We start from the raw sequence: 23202 nt of genomic DNA on the forward strand, positions 1-23202 counted from the left end.
GCCGCTCTCCTCCCTGACCTGCTGCTTCCAAAGGGCCGGGGAGGGTAAACTTCCTCTCACTTCCCCGTTGGAAAGTGCTCAGTAATGCCAGGGATGATTGGTCCCTTTTCCTTTACCGTGTGTGGATGATGGGTCTGTTTTGTGGGTGGACCATGGTTATAGCATTAGTTGTAAGTGACCTGAAGCGAGGTCAGGTCCAGGCACGTAGCAGAGCCCGACAAGAAGAATAGCCTGAGAGTGAAGAGAGAGTAGAAGGAAGAGGCCAGTAAGGGTGTTAAGACTCCTTGTGTTGTGACAGGAGAGGGACAGACCCAGGGACCAGGGACCAGCAGCAGGAGGGGCCCCAGGGGACGTCCAGCCAGGTGAGAAGCCACTGGCTGGGGGGGGGGGGGGGCTCGGTGTAGCTGGAGGCCCATGGGTCCAGTTTAACAGGCTTTTCAACTTGCGTTGGAGAATGCAGAGGGGGGCGGGGTCCAGAACATTGCCAGAAATGTCTGTCAACCTCTCCTTTTAGGAATTTGCAGGGGGCCTCAGTCAAGGGCCTGCATGGGACCAGCCTGCAGGAATCAGTGCAGTGTCCACCTGGGCCACAAGCTCAGGTTCTAGGAGCTGGTGACAGACAGGACGGCAAGGGGAAGCCAGGGGCCTGGGGCTGGGACTGGGAGGAGAAATCATACACGTGCCACACTCACCACCTGCACACATTACTCATGCACGCACACTCTCACACACGTGCACATATGACGCACACACACACGTACATGTTCACACATGCACACATGACCCTGAGCTTAGACTTTTCTGTTTCCTAGTAGCTGGGCCATGGTGGCGTCTGTGTCCCTCCCAGGAGTCTGCTCTGAGCAGCTGGATTGGAGTTGGTCCACTTCCGTCACTACCTCTCTCAACCTGGGGAGCTAAGTGGCCTCCATCGTTAGGACCAGTTGGAAACTCTGTCTTTTGGGTTTGCCCATCTCAATACCAGCAGAAAACCCAGGCAAGGGGGGTCCTGCCAGGGGCCGTGATTAGGGAGTCCCTTCTCTGGCCAAACCCAGGTCATTTTTGGGTTTCTGTGACCGCAGACTGCCTTGGCCCCGCCTTTTCCCTGGGTCTGACCCTGGGCTGAGAGCACACTGTGCTTGTGGGAGGGAGCCAGGAGATGCTTGTGGGGTGGGAGGGAGGGTCTGGAGTGTGGGCAGAGAAACGCTGCCCTGTAGGGTCTCATTCTGGTGAGAGAGGCTGAGGGTCTGAGGCTTCACCTGCCCTTGCAGGTTGGGGTGGAAGAGGCTTGTTCCTGGGAGGAGGCTGGGACACATTTTTCAGCAGAGTGTTGATAACTTCCACGTTAGTCACTGGCATGTGAGCCTCTGTTGGTGCTCTTCCCACTTGCCTCTGGGGAACGTGACTCACCTCGACCAGGGCAGGGCCAGGCTCCCTGCCCACACCCGCGCTGGGCGGGCCTTCGGATGTCAGGCTCCAAACCTCAGGGCCCTTGTTGGCGTCTCCTGCCGCATCTCACTCGGCTTCTCCTTGCCATCAGCTGCCAAGTTCTCCCAATCAGCCGGCCACAGGGATGTGTTTCTGACGTCCCTCATTCCAAGCCACCGCGTTTCTCACGGTTTACCCAATCTCTGAACTCGGCCGGCCCAGAGTCCCAGAGAGACAGGCCATCTGCAAGGGAGGAAAAGCAGCACCAGCTCTGTCTCCCTTCCTGGGAAACTTTCCCCAGGGGAGAGTACAAGTTGAGGCTTCCCAAGGCTCATTTAAAAAACAAAAAGTCACATTGCAATGCCCAAGGAGGAAATGAGAGCAGGAGAAATGGCCAGACCTCACTGGCTGCAGAACCATGGTTCAAACAAGTCTGTGGCCTTCGGACAAAGCCTTTCAGGCCTGACTAGTGGGAACCCTCAACTCTGAGACCCGTAGTCGGAAACACATCTTCCTCGAGTTCCTAGGTTAGCAGGAGCATGAGTTGGGAGGCCTCTCTCTGATCCTGAGACGTGTCTGCAGAACTTCCCATTTCTCCAGATGTGGCACAGCTGGGTGAGATGCGGCTTCAGCCCTCCCCTGGCCTCAAGATTCGCATGTCAAGAGGATGAGATTCTAAGGACGCTGTGGTAGATGAGAGACTGGCTGCTTCTGGACACAGTGTACAGGTAGAAAATTCGAGCTGCAGTCAGGCCAGCAGATCAGGAAATGTCTGCCATCAAAACGACAGTTTGCTATTCTCACAATTCCCAAGAGGAGAGGGTCCTTACTCCCCACACTGGCTGCCTCAGGGCCTGACTGGGTGCCAGTGGGAAGAAATGGCAATATCCTTTGTCCCAGCTCAGCCCTCAGCTTCCTTAAGGTGAGCTTGTCAGAGGCAGCCACTGCCCACAAAGCACGCATCTGAGAATGAGTGACACGTGGACCTGGATCCAACCCACAGCCAGGAGCAGAGGCCACCCCAGCCAACATGCAAACAAAGCTCTGGGTGAGAAACCGATGTGGTTTGTCTGAAGACGCTGACATTTGGGGATGTTTGTTGTTGCAGCGAAAGGTGATCAGTATAGACACCTGGCCTTTCTGATGTACAGAAATCTGCAAGAACTGATGGGGTCGCCATTCCTCAGACGTCCTGGGATCTGCACTGAGGACATCAGGCCTGACTCATCCATGTCTGTCACTTGAAAGTTGCCCTTCCTCCGAATTGCTCAGTTTCACCTGTGACAGCATCACACTGCAGGGTTGAATCTTAGAAGTCCCTCCTCCTGACCTCCCACAACCAATCAATGCCAAGTTCACCTGCTTTTACCTCCTAAATATTTACCTAATCTTTTCTCTCCATCCTTACTTCCACTTCCAAGGCTGGGCTCATGTTGTCTCTCCCAGGATCAATAAAATAGGCTCCCAACTGGTCTCCTACCTCCAGAATTTCCTTGAACCTCACATCTGTCCTCTACTTAGCTGTCAGAGGGACCCCACCTGCATTCGTTTCCCAGCTACCACAACAAAATGCCAAAGACAGGGTGGTTTCAAATGACAGAAATTTATTGTCTCACAGTCCTGGAGGCTTGAAGTCTGGAATCAGGGTGTCGACTGAGCATGCTCCCTCTGTGGGCTCTGAGGAAGAACCCTGCTTTGCCTGGTCCTAGCACCTGGTGTTTGCCAGACACGTGGCTTCATAACTATTGTCACATGGCGGCCTTCACCCTGTGCGTCTTCACATCATCTTCCCTCTGTAAGGGTCTGTCGCCTCTTCATATAAGGACTTTGTATTGTTCTTCTGTGCATCCTCAATCACATTGGGTTGGGGCCCACCCTAATGACCTCATTGTACATATCTGTAGCTGCCAGGTTGAGAAACGCAAGCATCAGAAAACGAAACAAAACAAAACAACTGCACAAACATTCTAAGAAAAAAAAGATGATCGTCAAATTAACCCTAAACATATTTAAGAAATGCAACAGGTTGACTACTGAGAAAGCAGACTGATAGCCCCTCTCCGTGGTTTCACTGGGACAATGGCATGAAATAATAATGCACGTAATGTACGTAAAGCGCTGGGTGAGCTGAGCTAAACTGTATCTGTGATTGGAAATATCGAGTGACTTGTCCTGTGACCCTGAAGCCAGAGGCTCGGGTTACCTGGGCAGGGTTCACGTTCAGGTTCCCTGGTTAAACCCATCCCAACAAATGGAGCAAACTGTGGGGGAGTCATAGGATTAAATATTGTGGAATCAGAGAAATCATATTTGTGAAGTCAAAATACTCGTGGCATTCTTTTAAATATACACAACATAGGAAATGAGCAGCAGCTAAAACATACCTACTACATAAAAATATGCATAAAGGTAAGAAAATATGGGCACGTGTTAGTGTTGGTGTTCTCCAGGTCATGTGATTGCTGGTGTTTTATTGTTTCTTTACTTTCTTCTTCAGTTCATACATAAATTATATATATATATATATATATATATATATATATATATATATAATTTATCAGATTCTGTAGTCAGAGAACATCCTTTTTAAAAAAGATGAAATGGAAAAAAACCATTCCATTCACAATCAGGAAGAAGTAAAAACAAAGCTTACATAAAATTCCTATAAAGAATCTTATGAGTGAATATGTAAGACCTCTATAGAGAGACAGAAACTGCTCATGAAAGATAAAAAGTGATGCTTGATTCAACGGAAGGCATGTCCTGTTTCTGCATAAGGAGGCTGGCTGCTGTAAGGACGACTTTTCTTCCCAAATAGATATATGGATTAATCATAGAAAGAAAATTGGACTTTAAAAGAAGAGTCTGAAAGTATCTGAAAAAGAGAAGCAGCTGATAAATTGCTAATTAATTGTTGAAAAAAGAGAGTAATTGGGAGAGACTTGCCCTCCCAAGGTAAAGGTCCAGTGAAGTCTGAGCTAAGAGAAAAATCTAAGGGATGAACCCCACATTGCTCCAGGATGTCTGGACCCCAATGACGGACGACACAGGCTCAGGTACAGCACCATGTCCAGCCAGGCAACCTCTGAAGACCGAAGCCTCTAAGAAACATATTTGGTTTTATATTTCCATTTTGATTATAACCCACACATTAATATAACCTTATTTCATCAACAGCTGCCACTTGCGAGCGCTGGGTAACGGACAATTGGCAGTTTCCATCCAGTAGCTTCCGCGCTGAAACTGATCACTGATACAGGATGTCAGTTCCTGAATTTGCATTCAGTTCGTAGTCCTTTGATGCTAACACATCCCAGAAAATGATTTCATTGGGCTGGTTCATGTGATGGCGTGTCTTAACGCCAGAATGACGGAAAACAACCAGTCCACTGAAAACCAATATGCGGGCTGCACATCTCACACCAAATGATGACTTTGCTGAATATCGATCCATCAAATTGACAGCCTGCCGAAGAGAAGAATCTTTATAAAGTTTTAGTTGCACCATGTCTCCACCATGTTAGTCCCGCTGCTACGGTTTCCCCAAATGTCTGTTTCATATTTCAGTCAGGCCAATGCCCAAGTTTATATGACAGTATGTGAGTTTGCCCTTGAAGCTCATGACCTCTATTTTTGCAGGTTAAGCTTGCCTCTGCTCCACAATTAATTCTATTTTTGTTCCTGAACTAGTGTCTGACCTAACACCCCCCCACCTCCCCACCCCCCCATCCTAGTGTCTGCCTTGTCACCCTGTTTCCGCTCTAGTCCTGGTGCCAGACCTGTCACCATCCCACGTATGGTGAAAAGGTTTTGTTGAATTGTTGAAACACAATTTAAATTTGTGGGACAATAGATTACTAGGATAAGTGCATTCAGAGAGCTGTTTGGGAAAATTCGACAATGGAGAATTGATCATTCAGAGATTTGGTTTGGAGATCCTGATAAAATCCTGGAGCCAGGGAGATGCTGTGGGCCCGTGGGGCCCACGTTACCGTGTTTGCCACTAGATGGCGCGCCGGAGAAAGTCAAGTTCCCATCCCACCCCTGGAACCAGGCAGAGTCTGGCTCTTCCTTAAGCTGACCCTTCCTGTAGGGCCTGAACCTGCTGTCTTACGTATTAACTAGTGACAAGTAGGTGCTCACTCAAAATTGCAGCATGAGTTAATAGTGGAACTTGAGACCTAGGGCTCCTTTCTTTAAAAATGTCACGTAAAATAAAATTGCAAAAGAAGAGTTCGCAGTCAATACTCATAGAAAGGTTCTGATGGGCCATGTGGTGCGAGAGCCACTGAGGTTAGAGATGACAGGCCACCAAAGTGGTTCAGAAACAGCTTCATGTCTGCCTCACAGAGTGTGAGCTTTTTTCCTTGGTCAGGTGGTAACAGGGCTGTTTATTGACGAGTGTAAAGGACTTCAAAACACACGGGAATGATTTGAGTTTGTGGAATTCAAATATTTTAAGAGCGTACCTTTAAAAGCTGTCACTGAGAATGATAGCAGGAAGGGTTCACACATTCCTGATCATCTGAAATGTGGACCCTGGTGTGTGTATGTGGAGGGTGGGGTGGGCGGGAGGTGCTGGTCACTGCTCAGAACTGCTCCTAAGTGGCAGGTCTTTTAAGGATGTTTGCGATCCTGTAGATTAGGAGACTTTTAAAGTCCTCTATGATTGTTTTCTTGTGGTAAATGCCCTGCCATAATGTTGCCTATAAAAAAAGAAAAGGATAATCATTGTAGAAATGATGAGGCTGTATTGTAAAACTCATGCCTTTTCTTTCTTTTCGCCTCCCTTCCTTCCTCTCTTTCCTTCCTTCTTTCCCCTTCAGAATGACTACATTACTTATCCTCACCTCTTGCAACATTTTAATTAATTGCATCTAGTTTTTAATATCATCTTGCTCCACATTACTTCATGCGCAAGTGCTTCTCCTTCACCTTCTCTTCGCCACTACGACGACCGCTGTACTCTTAGGGAACTTGGCTTCCCGCTGTCTTCGAGACGTTGCCAGGGTCAGCCTTTGGGGAGCTGCACGTCCCAGCCCCTCCTCTCCTAGTAGGGAGCGCAAACAACAACGCGTCCTTCTCCTGACTTTCCACACGTTTAGAGGTGATGTGTCCACGTGCTACCTTCTGAATTTTCCCTGGATGGAGCACAGATTCTTCTGGAGCATGAGGAGAGCAGTCGGGGAGAAAGGCTGACAGCTGGGTGCTGTGATGGGGCAGGTGGTTTAAACCCCTACTGCTTTGCCTCCAAGGATCTGGACTTTTCTAGTAGAACACTGTGGAAACGGCTGGACTTAGGTCATCAAGTTGCATTCCACACGGACCACCTACTGGGTGAAAGGATCTCAAAAGCCAGAGATTGGGGGCTGGTGCCTCTGAAGGGAGCTGGTGGGGACACACTGAGCCTGAACCAGATGTCCCATGCCAGTGAGTAGGGTGGGGGGCTCCGTAGGACCTTCTGGAGAACCAGCCCATGAGAGAGCAGACGTGAGGTACCTGCCACACAGAGGGAGCGGTCCATGCTAGTGAGAGCAGCACTGATGAGCAACCCAGGGGGCAGGAACCCAGCTCGTCTAGTGGGTGGTTCTTCTGACAGAGAACATTATGCACCCCTCGTCCCCACCCGAAGGACTAAATATGATGAAGAAAGAGGGGCCAGTGTGGGCACCCCTCTCTCCCCACCCTCACACCCTCCATAACTCAGGTCTAGCCCACAGGGGGCAGGAGGGCGTGAGATTGAAGTTTAAAAATAGACAAGTCTACATCTCAAGGACTAGAAAGGGATTCTTAAATAACTGAAAGTTATTGAAACATCATGGAATTGAAATGAGACACCATTACTGGCTTTTGGGAGATGAAAGCATTTCAAGTTTGCGACCCAATGTCTTGAGATGTTTCAGTCAAACCGGTGATATCAGTTTACTCAGTGAATTCTCAGACACATTTTCTGGTTGATTACAATGTTTGCCATAATTTTAAGGGAGGAAAAGTACGAACCTGAGCATTTTAAGGAACTTGTCCAAGGAGGCATGCCTAGGAGGTGGTAGGTGGTAGGAGAGGGTCCCCCTCACATTCCCCGCTATGAACAGTTTCTAAGTCTTTCTCCGTTTCCACTGTGCTGGTTCTTTCCAGCTCTGTGACCTTCTGAGTCTCTAATTGCAGGTAACTCCTCTCTTCTTGCACATGGATTCTGATTCAGCTCTGAGTCAGACTCCGTGTCATGAATGGAGGCTCTTCAACCCACAGAAGCAGAAAAACCAGCTTGTTAGTGACACGGGCAGATGAGGTGACGGAGGAACCGTGAGCAGGTGGGCCCGTCAGTGTCCTTATCACACTGACCGGCTGGACAAGATAACCACACGTTCTCCTTCCCACGGCTGCACTTCCAAGGATGAGGTCGGGAACAGGGAAGGGGACTGCCATCCCCCGAGTTCCTGTCTGTGTTGTGTCGGGGACTGAGCTGAGCCAGTGTTACACATGCGCTAGCTCACTGAATCCCCATATGAACCTTGGGGGTACATTTGTTCTACTCCTGTTCATATTCTCCAGAAAGCTAAGGACCAGAGAAGTTAAGGCTCTCATCCAAAGATCCAGGTCTGTGTGAATTGGAAATGAATGTGGGGTCCTTTCCTCACCTGGATTTCAGTGTGACCTACTCTGGTAGTGGGCCCTCGACACGGACATTTCTGTGGCTGGAGGGAGTGGATCTAAGGGGAGACGGACTCACTGACCACAAAGCATAAAGAAATGATTAAAACAGCTGGCACTGGCACAGAGGAAAAAGTGAATCTGAACATTTGGCTGACGTAGAGGCAGAAAAGTCTGGGGGTAGCATGGCGGCTGCCCAGATGACTGCTGTCCGGGATAGGTTTCAGATGCCTGGGTGACACTGTACCCACACGGTACCCTGATTTTCACAGAACAGAGTTGTGGGCAGGTTACTAAGCCCCAACCTCTGTACTCTGCTCTGCACCCCCTTTCCGACGCAGGCCTGGACTGGGCAGCCTGGCTTCTCCCCACCCACAGGGGGCACCAGGAGGCCCCTAGGCTGGGGGAGGGGCCTGCTCTGCTTCCTGTGGGTTTGCGTTTCTGGCGGAATTGCCCCAGCCTGGGTCTGCACCCTCGTCCTAGCAGTTCCTTCCTATAGCAGCACTTGGATCCGAGTTTGCAGTTTCTGCAACCCCACTCCTGCCTCGCGGTCCCCAGGGGGGACTCAGCAGGGGCCTGTAGACTGGGGAGCCGCAGGCCTCTGGCTTTGCGCCCATAGTTCTCCTGATGGCGCAAACACATGAACCTCGTTTACACACAGGGGATGGGTTTCCTAAATTCACCCGATTTTACATCATTACCGATAAGTACGGAAGTCTGCTGTGCATAGGCCTCTAGGCCCAGAGCCAGGAGATCTGAGACCACGGTGGGGTGTGAGTGGCAGCTAGGAAAGGCACAAATCGAGAATGTTCAGAAGGTTCTCGGTGGTTTATGAGGATGATGCAAACAAATCTTTGAATATTTAAACTGGGCAATGTCCAGGAGTGCCTGGGGCATATACTTGGGAAGACTGTTAGACCAATTAGCAGGGGCAAACTATGAAGAAGGAATTCAGAAGCATAGGGGGTGGGGGGCAGGAAGTATATGTCCAGAGCAGAAGGAATGTGAGGACCTGAAGGCCCCTGGGAGTCAGAAAGAGAGGAGGAGGGCTCCTGATCTGTACCCCGAGGGAAGTAACCCCGCCCTGCAGGGAAGAGGTGGGGTGGGCTGTGGGTTTGGTCAGTTTCAGACGTGGGGAGAGAGTGACCTTGGCTGGACAGCTCCACGCGGAGCCCCTGTGACCCTCCTCCCCGTGGCTGCTGCTCCGACATGCGGCGGGATGACTTAGGCAAAGGCGAGAGTTCAGCATATTTGTCCGGGTCACTACATTAAAGCCAGGTAGAAGGTTAGTACATTTATGCTCGCGATGTGTGTTTCCAAACCAAGCATATTCTGGCCACCTGAGAGAGCCTGCCCCACCGGTGTGGGATTGGGAAAGGGGCCCTAACGCTTACTGCAGTGCTGAAAGCAAATGATGTTCTGTTGGGGTGTGCTTGTGTCTCCCCAAAATCCATACGTTGAAAGCCTAACCCAATACTAGTGTGATGGTATCGGGTGGATCTTTGGGAGGTGATCAGGTCATGAGGGTACAGCCCTTGTGAATTGGATTAGGGCCCCGATAAAAGGGACCCCCAAGAATCTCTTGCCCCTCCACCATGTGAGGAGGACACAGGGAAAAGTCAGCCATGTGCAACTGGGCAGGGGGCTCTCACCAGGAACTGACCGCACTGGCACCCTGAGCTCGGACTTTCAGCCTCCAGAACAGTGAGAAGTGAATTGCTGTTGGTTATCAGCCACCCAGTCTGAGGTGCTTTGTCGGAGCAGCTGGGCTGACAAGAGCTGGATGGCTGGGGAGCAGCAGGAGCTGCTGCAGTGTCACTTTCAGAAGTCCTGTTCTGTCACTTGTCAGAAACACACTAGTCAAGTCAGACGTGACTTACCCAAGGAACAAATGATTGCAGGGAGCATTTCACATGTTTGTTCAGTGAGGCTGTTTTTCAGAAAATGACAAAACAAAACTTAAGTACAAACAACAAGAATAGAAAGCAGATTGAGCAGACCTTTCACCTATGTTCCCTATGGCATCTGCCCTTCACTGGTGGAGTGAACCCCTGGGCTGGAGGAAGGGGCTTAAGGGGTCCTCCCAGCAGCTGGTCTGATGTCAGTTATGACAATTAATTGAACACACGTGGTTGGGGGAGACTTTGGCCAGGGTGAGGTGGCCGTGAGGGCATGGCTTCCTTGGTCCCGCCCAGGGGGAAGCACTTCCCTCCCTTGGAGGTGTTCTGAGGCCACCTGGCCCTGGGCAGGCATGAGGGGTCATTGCCCAGCCCCGGGGGCTCTTTGGTTCCATTGGCAGTTGGGTGAGCCACCATAGTCCGCCTGCCTCTTGAGGGGAGCCTGGCTCCTGTCCCATCAGGGGGCTCCCTCCTCCTCTCCTAGTTCCTGTCGGCAGTGACCATGGCAGTGCTCCCCAAGCCAGCGCTGAGCCCATTTTGTTGCCAGTAAGGGAACACACACCAATGAATCATGGTTTAGAGGGGGACAGTCACAGGGGTAGTGTGTCAGAAAGGTGCTATGTGCTGACAAGAATTCTGTGATTGAATGACTGAGGTCAGGAGCTACGAGGCCGTTAGTCTGCAGTGTTAAAATGAGCCCCACTGTTCATGGGTCAGAAAAGAGTCTGCATTTAGGTGGGGGAGGCACTGTCACACTGGATTGCTCCGAGTTCTTAGCCATTGAACTCGGCTGGTTAGATGCATGTGGAGTGAACCATGACCTTGAGGTGTGATAGGTCCCAGATGAGAGCTGCTCTAAATGGGAAGTTTACCTTTTACATCCCTCGAGCACCCCAGAATTCAGCAGGTCACGTCTGAGCGCAGCATTTTCTAAGGGTCCAAGAAAACTGTCACTCAGCTCCCTCTCAGACCTGTTCTGAGCAGAACAATCGTGGATCCAACTGAAAGCTGACTTAATTTCCTTTAAGAACGTCTTGTCTTCCAAGGTCGGACTTTTAACAATAAAGATCTTAGGTGGCTTTTGTTCATCAATTGCGTTCAGCTTGCGATCTATCGGAGGAAATAAAAGCAGGGGAATTAGGGATTTCTCCTAAGCCTTCCTAATACTATGATTTTAAAAATTATTAGTTTTGATTATTTGTGGATACTTTACCTATTCTTGGAAGAAATTAGTCATGTAAAAGCATACCCGTTTCCTAAACACTGGACAGAATCAGCTAAACCAGAAGTTGGAAAACTATGGTCTTTGGGCCAAGTCTGTTTTTGTAAATAAAGTTTTGTTGACACACAGCTTCTCCCATTTCCTTACACACTGTCCATGGCTCCTTTTTCCTTATAGAAGCAGAGTCAAGTGGTTGTGACGGATACCACATAACTGGCAACACTGAGAATATTGTTATCTGGCCCTTTAGAGGCAAATGTTTGCCAGCCCATGTGCTAAACCATTGACATCAGCATCTAATCCCACATGGTGACGACTGGGAAGTCAGCCCCTCCTTGCCGTGGACCATGATGAATAGAAATGTCATCAGGGTCCATTGATGCAGGAAAACTAGGGCCCAATGTCCACTGAAACTTTCTTTAAAAGAGCTGAAATGGGAAGGGTTTACCCACTGGCAGTTCAATTCATCAGCGTTCTAATTCACCGAAGGTTTCAGTAAAATGAATTCTTACTAAAACAAAGCATATGCTTCCCCAATCATATTCCATTGTACCTCTACTCTCATCCTCTCCTTTTATTTAACTAATCAGATAAAAGCCCAGCGATACAATAGTACCGTTTTAATGACTTTCAAGGGCTTCAAGAGAGAAAAATGGTGCTGGCCAAAATGAGGAGGGGCAGTTATAATAATAAATCCTCCCCATGTCCCTCCCTCCCTCCCTTCCTTCCTTCCTTCTTTCCTTCCTTCCTTCCCTCCCTCCTTCCTCTTTTCCTCCCTCCTCTTCCTATCTTTGTCTCTTTGACTTTTGCTTATGAAAATTTCAAGTATACATAAACATATAATGAATTTAATATTCTTATTTCCTAGCTTTAATATTTTTCAATATTTTATAAATCTTGCTTCCCCTCTGTTCTTTTTATTTCTTTCTCACCTGCCTTTCTTGTTTTTGTTGGAGTGTTTTAAAGCAAATCCTAGATAACATCATTTCAGGGATCAACACTTCAGTGTGCGTCTTTAACTGGTGAGAACATTTCTCTTCTAACATCTGCCCTATTGCTGTCACACCTAATACAATTCATAATCAGCCTTTGATATTACCCAACCCATGTTCATGTTTATCTGACTCAAAAATGTCTTTTTGCAATTGGTCTGTTCAGTGCGCAATCCAGACGAGGCCTGCACATGGTCGCTTTGTCTCTTTCCTCTCTTTTTCTCTAGCGTCCTCTTTCTTTTTCCTCATGCCGTTGGGTTGTTGGAGAAACTAGGTCATTTGTCCCGTAGAATGTCTCACATTCTGGGTTTGACTGGTTGCTTCCTTATGATGTTGTTTGACTTGTTTCTCTAACTTCTGTATTTCCTGTAAATTGTTAGTTAGATCTAGAGACTAGATTAGTTTCAGGTTCAACTGCTTTAGGCCAGAACAGTTCATAGGTGGTGCTGCAAACTTCCTATTACACCACAACAGGAGATGCATCAATGTCTGGTTGTCTCACTTGCAGCGAGGACAAGCTGAGCACTGAGCTTGGCTGGTGTCAGCCCCCACCTCCGATTTCCAAAGTCTCTGCCAAGCTTTTCACCACATGGTTTTAAAGCAATCCATGGACAATTGTTTTAGACCTAGGATTTCATTCAGGGGTGCAAAGTGGTGATTTGCTAATTCTACCACCCTTCTTTTTTTATTAGCTGGACATTTTCTATAAAGAAGGCATTTCTTTCATATAAGTAGTCTACTCTGCAATACAGTTTATACCAGAAGGGTAGATAAGTGGTTGATCTTTTATTCTACTTACCAATTTTCAGAGTGATGAGTTGATGCCTTAACAAACTCCAAGTATAGACAATTTTGTTTTTCAAGTGTCATTATGAACTCATGGATTTTTACATATTTAATATGTTTCCGTCGGGTGTAGTCATCATTCTCTGCCATGATGGAAATGTCCCATCCTTGCCTGGTGGGTCCCCTTCAGTCTGGAGCTGGAGCTCTTTAGACGCGACCCATCAGTTTTCGATAGTTTTCCTACTTTCTAGCACAACACGGTATCCAGGCTCATCTTGGACGCCTCATGTGCCAGGCCTAGAATTTGCTATTTGCTTAGATGATCTTGGTTCTTTCTAGTGGGAAAGAGTAGAGACCATAGCCTGTGTGGTAAAGGTGTGCATCGTTACTGGTTGTCACTGAATTTTCAGGGGCAGAGGCTGAGAAATACACACACTTTGTTAAGAGAAAACAACCACAATGCCATGACTTTTAGTGATAGTTCAAGTCCAAATGTAAGATTAGAGGATTTTAATGCAAACTTTTTATTTGAATCTTCTCTTATGCTGCATATCTTGGTTCTTAGGATTTTTTTTCATTCCTTCCCCATCCTTTTCATTTTGAAAAACTTCAGACATACATTTCTTTGCAAACCCAGTGCAGAGCCCCGGTACACACTCCATCTGATGCACCAATTGTAATGGTTTTGCAACATTTATTTGCTTTGAGCCATTTGAGAGGAAGTTGCAGGTATCATGACATTTGCATCCTAGGATACATCAGCATGGATGCTCTGAGAACAGGAGTGTCACAAAGCTACAATTCATGTTTCCATGACCCAAAACATAATGGGCAGCTGGGTGTGGGGTTACACGCTCTGTGAGAACCTCTATTTCCAGGAGACCCCAGTAGGTAGCCAGTTTTGGTGGTTTTAATGGTGGATAGCCCAAGGAGGAGAGGGTCAGTTCCATGGATGGGAAGCTCTTGGGCAAGTAAGGGCCATCATGTGGTCCAGAAAACCCAGGAGGCCTGAGAAGAGGTTGCCAAGGCCTCTTCAGGGAAGGGGTCACTGTGGCACCCATGGAACTATTGGTTGATTTTAATCTGGGAAGTAAAGTGTATAAATGAGGGGTGTTGCTACCAGAGCCCAAAGTGGACCAAAGGATGCCAGACTTATGTGTCCTGAATCAGTGTGTCCAGTGGAGCTCCTGGGAGCAGGATGTCATCAATGTGATGTCATATCTGTGCTCCTGGAGAAAGGCGGGCGTAGTGAAGATCTCATCTGCACGGACCACATAGGATGGCAGCACAGCTGAGCTGCCCCAGCGAAGGCTGGAGAAGGGGCATTGTGTCCCTTGAGAGATGAAGGCAAACCACAGTTGAGAGGCTGCTGAAATAGGCACTGAACAGAATGTGTTAGCCCAATCCATAGGAGTGAAATATTGAACAGTTGTTGACTGAATAGAGTTAGTAAATTTAATACTGTTGGCTGTTGGGTATGGGGGCCCTGATGGCTGGCATCACAGTTATTAAGGGCGCAGTAATCCACCAGGAGGTGCCCTTTATATTTTCCAGATTTAAGAACAGGCAAGATTGGGCTGTCAAAGAGAGAAGCAGTGGGAATAGTCACCCACTTATTAATTGTTTTATATAATAAGTTTTAATCCTTTGAAGTCCCTAGTTCAACTTACATTGGGTCAAATTAACAATGTCATCTGGGGGGTCCATGAGGCCCCATTTTATCAGGTCCATTTGTAAGCGTCAAGACTTATTTTAATTTTGATTTATTATGTTACAGCATCAATGCCCAATATGGAATATTCTAGGTCATGGGAACTATGAAGATGGGAAATTCAGGCAAGGCGACAGTTAAAGGGAGGGGCATACTTACTTTTCCTTTTTTGAAATACTTTAGTTACTTTCTTAAAATTTTAGGGGGCAAATTTAAACTAAATGTTTAAATTTAGTGAACTCCTCAGGTATGACTATAACTTGAACCCCAGTATTAATTATGAAGCTTTGTCAGTTGGTGCATTTTAGCAATTGGTAAAGTTAATTCAACACTTCCGTTGCACAGGCACAAAAACCAATCGGTGCCCTTTTCAATCATTTTCGCTATATAAATTCTTTAGTATATAAATTTTGGCTTTCCAATGGAATCAAAGTATGGAACGTTGTTCTAATTTAATTATATGTGATGTATACATATACAGTTTCCCTATTACATGCTTATATTAAAATATTATATCCACGTACATATACACAATTCATTTAATCAGCTTTTACTTTCTCCCCTTGTGCCGAGGGGTTTGTCATTGCTGTTAAATGAATAAGCCAGCCAGGGCTAGCGCTGTGACGCTAGAGCTGTTGCTCAGTGCATAAGTTTTCAAGTCACCCTCCTCCCCGTTTCCTGTCTTTTAGGCTTTTAGTCCCTGAAGCGGAGGTTTTCAGTTTCTGTCTCCCGCTGGTAAGAAGGGAAATCTGCCCTTTGCTCTCTCCCGGGAGGCCCCTCTCCTCCACAGAATTAGTCCTCTCGTCCCCACTTTTTCTTTTCTTAAACAAATTCCTTTAGAATTGCTCATATCTGGGGGTGGCTAAAATATTTCCTCTGTGGTCTCCGGTCTGTTGCTGACCACCTCCTTTTCATTTTTTGGGGGGTGAGGGTGGTGGTTACTTGACAAGCTCCTGGTGGCCCCAGAGGCTGCTGCTCTGAGTGCCACCTCCCTCTCCAGGGTGTCCCAATCAATCCACCTCAGAGGCGCTGGGGTCTGCATCTAAGAGTGTGGTGGTGGTCTCAGCTTCATCTGCTAAATTTGTTGTTTTGTGACCACTTTTTCCTTAAACACTGAGCCACCAGTCTCCGGGTGTGGGACCTGTGAATGCCCCATCCAGTCAGAGACAGAAAGTGACAGCAGTGGAGCAAGGGCTGCTTCAGCCACCTCCTGGGGCACCTCCGTGAACTCCCTTTGAAGGATGCTCATCATGGTGACAGACCCCCCACCCCCAAAGGCACAGTCATTGGGTGGGAGAGACGCCTTCAAAGGGCAGCCATGCAAATCCAGGCTGGCCCAGGGGACTCTTCTTCCACTCAGAGCAGTCAGCGTGCTTAGTAACTACGGAGGCACGGGATTCAGGGAGGCCCTACAGACAGCCGCAGCAGTGACAGGTTGGACCTGGAAATGCACAGGGAGCTTTCTCAAATCAGTACTGTCTCTTTCATCTAAGCAGACGCTATCATAGGAACCATGAACTTGGGTTTGGAACCACTTAGGAGCCTCGTGGATTGCAGACAACTAGATGCATGGTCCTTCACTTGAAAGCCATGTTTCCTGCAGGAGGGGTCAGGGAATGACTCCCACGTTTCAGTCTGGCGAAGGGAAGGGCTGAAACAGTGAGGGTGGTGGTAAGTGGCACGAAGATGTATCATGGGGGAATAGTGAATTATTAAATAAGTAAGAGGTCATCCTCTAAGGGAGAAGTGATGCCGTATTGTTTGTCTTGCTGAGTGAGGGAGTGAGAAGCGGCAAGGGCCTCACCTCAGGAAGACAGGTCTCTGGGTCCTGCCAGGGCTCTGTAAGCTGTAGGCGTTGAGCACTGGGGGACGAGGACACGAGAACAATCTCAGTTGCAACCCCTTTTAAAACTTGCAGCAAGGGATTCTCTCCCTGTAGTTATATGAGCCCTGGGACCAAATGCCGTTGGGAATGGAAGGGTTGCAAGAATCTTCTCGTCTTTCTGCTTCTGAGACTTATTTCTGGGGACAGTGCTGTTGATGTCATATCATCGTGTTCCTGAGAGAGTCCGTGACGTCTTCATGGCTGGGGTTCATAGAAATATGCTTTTGGTCACTTGAAGAACTCTTGGCAGGGCAGGCCAAATTACAGCCTCACAAACTGAGGGATGTGATGCAAATACATCGATGTGGGTTTGTTCTCTGCCTCAGGAATCAGGTTTTGGGAAACCAAAATGCTGGCTGGACTAGGTGGGAAGGCTCAGCTGGGAATCTGCTTTTAACATAACATCTAGAGGTAGATAGCATGCCCGAAATTTCTTCTCAAAATAGAGTGGTCCTGGATTATTTCTTAGCTTTCTGCGGGAAGGAAGAGGTCTGGAGGCGCTGTGATGAAAACCACACACTGTGTATCTATTAGTGAGAACACCTGAGCAGAGGTTCATTTCTACAACATAAACCAGCATTTCCTCTCTCTGCCTTTTCCTCAGAAAAGAGGGATGTTATGTCTACATTTTCCACTGGCGGATGGGGACAAACGTTTTTACAATGGTTGACTTTCATTTGTCCTTACAGTTTATTGATGTGGACTATGAAATTGCCATTGCCAATTGAGGAGACAATAGTTGCTTCATTGGGATTTGTAAGACATTTATTAGAAGAAAGAGAAGGTGACCCATTCTCCCCCATCAACAGGTGTCTACAGGCTAAATGGTGCAGAAGAAATGAAATGCAGAAGTTGTGGTCATAGCACATGCCTTTTAAGTGACATATAACAAGGGTTTGTGATTGTGGTAGAGTCAAAAATCATCATTCGGGAACCCAGATATTAGGCCTAGAGAGTGAAACTCGAGAAGACTAGTTTTACAGTCATAACAGAGGTTCTCAAATGCTAAGGTAACCACTCACTGTCCCCAACCCAGAAGGGAGGCAAGGCAGTAGTACTTCTGGGCTCCTCAGATGGACTATCTCACTGAACAGGCTGCTGAGACCACTGAATTTGGGGTGAGTACTGCTAGGACCAAGAGGGCCTGACGCTGTGTCGTCTGTCTCCTCACCACATATCCTTGATTGCAGGTGGACCCTCTGGGTCACTCACTTGTTGGTTTGGTGATAAGACGCTGTGGCAGTGACCTCACTCAGGCCCTGTCATCACCCTCGGTCCTGAACTTGCAGGCGTTGTGGCCTGGCCAGTCTCAATTCTAACCCCCATACTTTCTTAACCTCTTCCAGAAGGAAACACAAGATTCATTTTGGTCCGAAGAAGGAGGTATGCGTCAAAAAAAAAAAAAAAAAAAAAAGTCTTCTTTTATTAAAACAACGCTTACGAAGTGTTCACATGGCTCCCGCCTTTTGCCTCCGTGGCTCCCAGCTCAGACGCAGCACTTGGCCTTCCCACTGTAACAGGCACCATCAACCCTGGTAAAGAGCGGGCACGGGGAGAAGTTACAGGTCCCCCCTTTTTTGGCACATTGGTATTCTGGATACCTGTGGAAGAGACCTGTAATAAGGCCAGCACCTGTAAGAAGGGAAAGAAAGTGCTTCAGACTCATGGCTTGCAGCCAGAATGACTTTACAACATTTGGTGAAGCAGAACAGCCAGCCCTTTGCAAAGCACCTCCGAGAGTTTTCTCTTTCAAGAAATTTGCCCTCATTTGATCTCTGGGGCTGCTCACGAATAAGCATCTGAAGACCTCCCTCCATCTGAGGTCTGTACCAGCTGTCTGAGGTCTATGCCAGCTGTCTGAGGTCTATGCCAGCTGTCTGAGGTCTATGCCAGCTGTCTGAGGTCTGTACCAGCTGTCTGAGGTCTACGCCAGCTGTCTGAGGTCTGTACCAGCTGTCTGAGGTCTGTAGCAGCTGTCTGTACCAGCTGTCTGAGGTCTATGCCAGCTGTCTGAGGTCTGTACCAGCTGTCTGAGGTCTGTACCAGCTGTCTGAGGTCTGTACCAGCTGTCTGAGGTCTGTATCAGCTGTATGAGGTCTATGCCAGCTGTCTGAGGTCTATGCCAGCTGTCTGAGGTCTGTACCAGCTGTCTGAGGTCTGTACCAGCTGTTTGAGGTCTACGCCAGCTGTCTGAGGTCTGTACCAGCTGTCTGAGGTCTATGCCAGCTGTCTGAGGTCTGTACCAGCTGTCTGAGGTCTATGCCAGCTGTCTGAGGTCTGTACCAGCTGTCTGAGGTCTATGCCAGCTGTCTGAGGTCTGTACCAGCTGAGGCCAAACAAAAGCTGGCCATGAACAGCTGGGCTCTGAGTGGGGTTTTCTTCTGCCCAGAGAGCTTTAAGGTGTGCAGGGCAGAGTTCAAGTTACTCCCCAAGTAAGTGTTCTACCAAATTGTACTGTGCCCTAACACACATCCTGTTTCACAAGTGCTTAAGCATATTTCTAACTCCATGAGCATATGCTAACCTCTCCTCCCACCTGTGCTGTTAGCTATGCCATTCTGTCCAATTTGAATCCCTTTTCTTCTACCTTCTCTACCATTATTTTTGCCTAGGCCTACAGCCTTTAATGTCAGGTTGAAATGATGGCTGCTCTACAGGGCTTTCCCCATTTTCTCCATTTGGAATTTATTCTGCCCTCCTCCCAGCTGCACAGAATCTCGTAATTAGAAGGTCTCCAGGCTTGTCGTCTTCTGTATGCAGTACAGAACAAAGCTGCCCTACAATGTCCCTGGTAACTGACTCTCAACTCAAGACATTGTGTTGCATTGATAGGTGTTATTGACTGAATTGTGTGTGCCCCCCCACGAAATTCATATGTTGAAAATCCTAACCAGCCAGTATGTCAGAATGGGGCTGTATTTGGAGATGGGGTGATTTAAAGAGGTGAGTAAGGTTAACAATGGTCATGTGAGTGTTCCCTAATCCAATATGACTGGTGTTCATATAAGAAGAGGAAATTTGGACCCGAGGGGTGCATGCACACAGAGCAAAGGCCACATCAGGATGCAGAGGAGGCGGCCGTCTGCAAGGCAAGGAAGTAGGTCTCAGGAGAAACCTAACCTGCTGACACTTTGAACCTGAACTTCTCGCCTCCAGAACTGTGAGAGAATAAATTTTTGTTGTTTAAGGGACCCACACGGTGGTATTTTGTTGTGGCAACTCTAGCTGACTAACACAATAGGCCATCACCACCCTGGAAAACAGTACATGCATCTGCTTGTTGGAAAAATGGTTTTCATACCGACTGAAGTTGTCTTCTTATTTAATCTGTATCCCTGTTGCAGCTACTTCATCCAATCTAGAACTGTGGGTGTTTGGTGACTAGACATTTGGCAGTGTTTGGGGACATTGTTGTTACAACTGTGAGGGTGTGGGGGGGTATTATCAGCATCTAGTGGGTAGAGGCCAGAGATGCTGCTAGATATGCACAGAACAGCCCTCATAACAGAGAAGTATCTGGCCCAAGATGTCAATAGCACCAAGACTGAGAAATTGTGGTCTAGACCAATGGTTCTCCATGCTGCATGCTCATTAAAATCAGCTGGGATACTCTTAGAAATATGAATATAATTGTTCTGAGGTGGAGTCTGTGTACTGGTACTTTAAACAACTCAGATGAATCTAGCATGCAGTAAAGAACTGAGAACTTCTGGAACTTCTGAACCACTGTTTATCAAATTTTAGTCAGAGAACTAACAGTAAAGAATAATTGAGTCAGGATTTGAGAGCAGACAGGAATGAAGGCAAAGACAGCATATTCTACTAATATAGAGATAAAATTATTATGAATTTAAAAACTTGAATAGTTAATTGAAACAGAATTTTTTTCTATTTGTATACCCATATAGAAAAACCAGAATATTCACTTGAACAAACTTGATAATTTAGTTGAGATAGAAAAATTCTTAGAAAAATACAACTTACTATTATAAAATAAACAAATGAGAATTAGAAAATTTAAATAGTCCCATAACTATCAAAGAAATTGAGTCCATAAATAGAATTCTAGACCAAGATGACTTCATCAGCAAATTCTACCAAGCAACAGATAAAAAATAGTGTCTACACTACAAAACTGTTTCTCAGAATAAAAAAAAAGGGGGAGCATTCACCAGTTCATGTTGTGATGCCAACATGATCTTAATGCCAGCATCTAACAAGATTAGTAATACCAGGGAAGGGAAGGAAAACTACAGGCCAACCTCCCTTATCAGCAGAGAAACAAAATCCTAAATAAAATATCAATAAACAGACTAAAACCAGTTTCAGTTTATTTCACAAACTCAAGGTTTCATTTAACATTTGAAAATCCGTCAATGCGTATTAACAATAAAGGAGAAAAATTGTATGATTTTCTCCATAGATGCAGAAAAACCCTGGAAAAAAATTCAACATTGAACTATGATAAAACTCTTAACAAATAAGGAACTAGAGGGAACTTCCTTAATATGATAAAGAATATCTACAGCAGCCTATAGCAAATCGTACACTTTGTGGTCAAACACTGAAAACTTTCCGTTTGAGATTGGCAACAAGACCAGCATATCTTCTATTATCAATTCTATTCAACATTGTACTTGAGGTACTAGCCAAGGGAGTGAGATAAGAAAAAAATGAATAAAAGATATAAGTGTTGGAAAGGAAGAAATAAAATTGACCCTATTTGTAGGCATTGCAATTATATGTAGATAGTCCAAAAGGAACTAACAAGTGAATTTAGCAAGTTTGCTGTATAGGAGATCAATATACAAAAAAAAGAAAAAAAGAAAGAAAAAAAAATCAAGTTTACTTCTGTATATTAGCAACCAACAGAAAAAATAAAATTAAAATAAAAACACCACATAGAATCACATAGAATATCAAATGCCTGGTTATAAATCTAAGAAAACATGTGCAATATAGATAGATGTATCTATGTATAAGGGATATAGTATTTTTTGATAAGTTTATGAAGACCTAAATAAGTGAAAATGCTATGTGTAAGCATTGGAAGATTAATTATTTTTAAAATGTTAATTCTCCCCAAATTAATCTGTACATTTCACCCAATACCATGAAAATCCCAAGAGATTCTTTCAGTGAAACTTGACAAGCTGATCTTAAAATTTACATGAAAATTCAAAGGCTCAACACACTCTTGGAGAAGAAGGCAGAAGGACTCGCTTTACTGGATTTTGAAACTAATTATAGAGCCACTGTAATTAGACTGTGTGTTGAAGACATAGGGCAGACACATATACAAATGGAGCAGAATAGAGTGCAGCAGGAGACCCAGGCCTATATGCAGAATTGATGTGGAAGAACAGTGGCTCAGCAAAGCCGTGGAGAAAAACGGTCTTTTGCAATAGTGGGTTCTGGGACAATTGGATATTCATATTGAAATCAACTGCACCCTTAAGTCAGACCACACACACACACACACACACACACACACACACACACACACACCGTTGTTAAATGGATTATAAGCCTAAATGTAAAAGACAAAACAATAAGCTCTCAGAAGACAATAGTGAAAATATTCTTCATGTCTTTGGGTTAAAATAAGATTTCTTAAGATGCAAAAAGAACTAACCCTAACGGAAACGATATGACACATTTAGCCTCATTAAAATAATGATTAAAACCTCCATCTAAGGAAAGTTTTCATTAACAGAGCAAAAAATCAAGGCATAAAGTAGAAGATATTTGTATTGCTTATAACTTCCAAGGGCCAGTATCCAGACTATATAAAGAACTACTACAAATAATTAAGAAAAGGCATAATCTGATGGAAAATATGGGCAGGAGACAATGAGACATTTCACAAAATATATTCGAGTGGCCAGTAACTATACACAAAAGTGCTCACCTTATTATTTCTCAGGGAAATGCAAATTAAAACTGCAATGAGATGCCACTACCCTGAGCAGATGGCTAAAATGGGAAAATAATTAACATGATCAAGTGTTGGCATGAATCTGGAGCAATGGGAACTCTCATGTACTGATTGTGAGTGTGTGAATTGGCACAAACAGTTTGACATTCCCTGTTAAAAGCGCATATAAGCATATCCCATGGCTCAGCAATGGCTCCACCTCTTGGTTTCTAGCTGCTTGAAATGCATGCACAAAACACGCTATATTATTCAGCACGAATGTGCCCGTGGTAAAAGTGTAAGAAATATAGGAAGTTATACCGTAAAAGACAAGCCATGATTCCCTTTGGGGGAAGGAAGGAGTCGTGACTGACAGGCTGGGGGAGGGCATCCTAGGAGCCAGCCAGGTCCTGTTTCTTCACTTATATTGTGGTTACAGGGGCGCTTGTTTTACAATAGTTTTTAAGTCATGTATTCTACTTTATGTACTTTTCTAGACGCATGTTGTGTTTTACAATTAAAGTGAAAAAAAAACCACACAAAATAAACAAAACAAAAAACGAGTTGCTCCTGAAAAGGGCTTGTGCACTTTCCTTGCACTTTGAGCTTCCAGTGTCCTCTGTCGTCACGACATTGCTCCACTTCTGTCCACTCCCTGGGCACAGGCCCTCCTCGGACAGTGGACAGCCTCTCCCTTCTCCTCTTCCCAAGAATG

General features: G+C 46.2%; 1 long non-coding RNA gene across 8 annotated transcripts; it reads right to left on the reverse strand.

Moving 5' to 3' along the window:
• On the reverse strand, positions 1-18061 carry LOC109438137 (uncharacterized). 8 transcript variants are annotated; one of them, XR_012495427.1, is made up of 6 exons: positions 12988-18061; positions 10847-11084; positions 6276-10006; positions 5895-6131; positions 4587-4891; positions 1-3323 (listed from the first exon to the last, which is right to left on the reverse strand). It is a non-coding gene; the product is annotated as an uncharacterized LOC109438137 (long non-coding RNA). The 8 variants fall into 8 exon arrangements; XR_012495426.1 differs by having other exon boundaries at positions 6276-9339; positions 9957-11084; XR_012495422.1 differs by having other exon boundaries at positions 1-1668; positions 1826-3323; positions 6276-11084.
• Between the last annotated feature and the right edge of the window lie 5141 nt (positions 18062-23202).

Source organism: Rhinolophus sinicus, linkage group LG04 (assembly GCF_036562045.2).
Source record: "Rhinolophus sinicus isolate RSC01 linkage group LG04, ASM3656204v1, whole genome shotgun sequence".
Classification (NCBI taxonomy): Eukaryota; Metazoa; Chordata; class Mammalia; order Chiroptera; family Rhinolophidae; genus Rhinolophus; species Rhinolophus sinicus.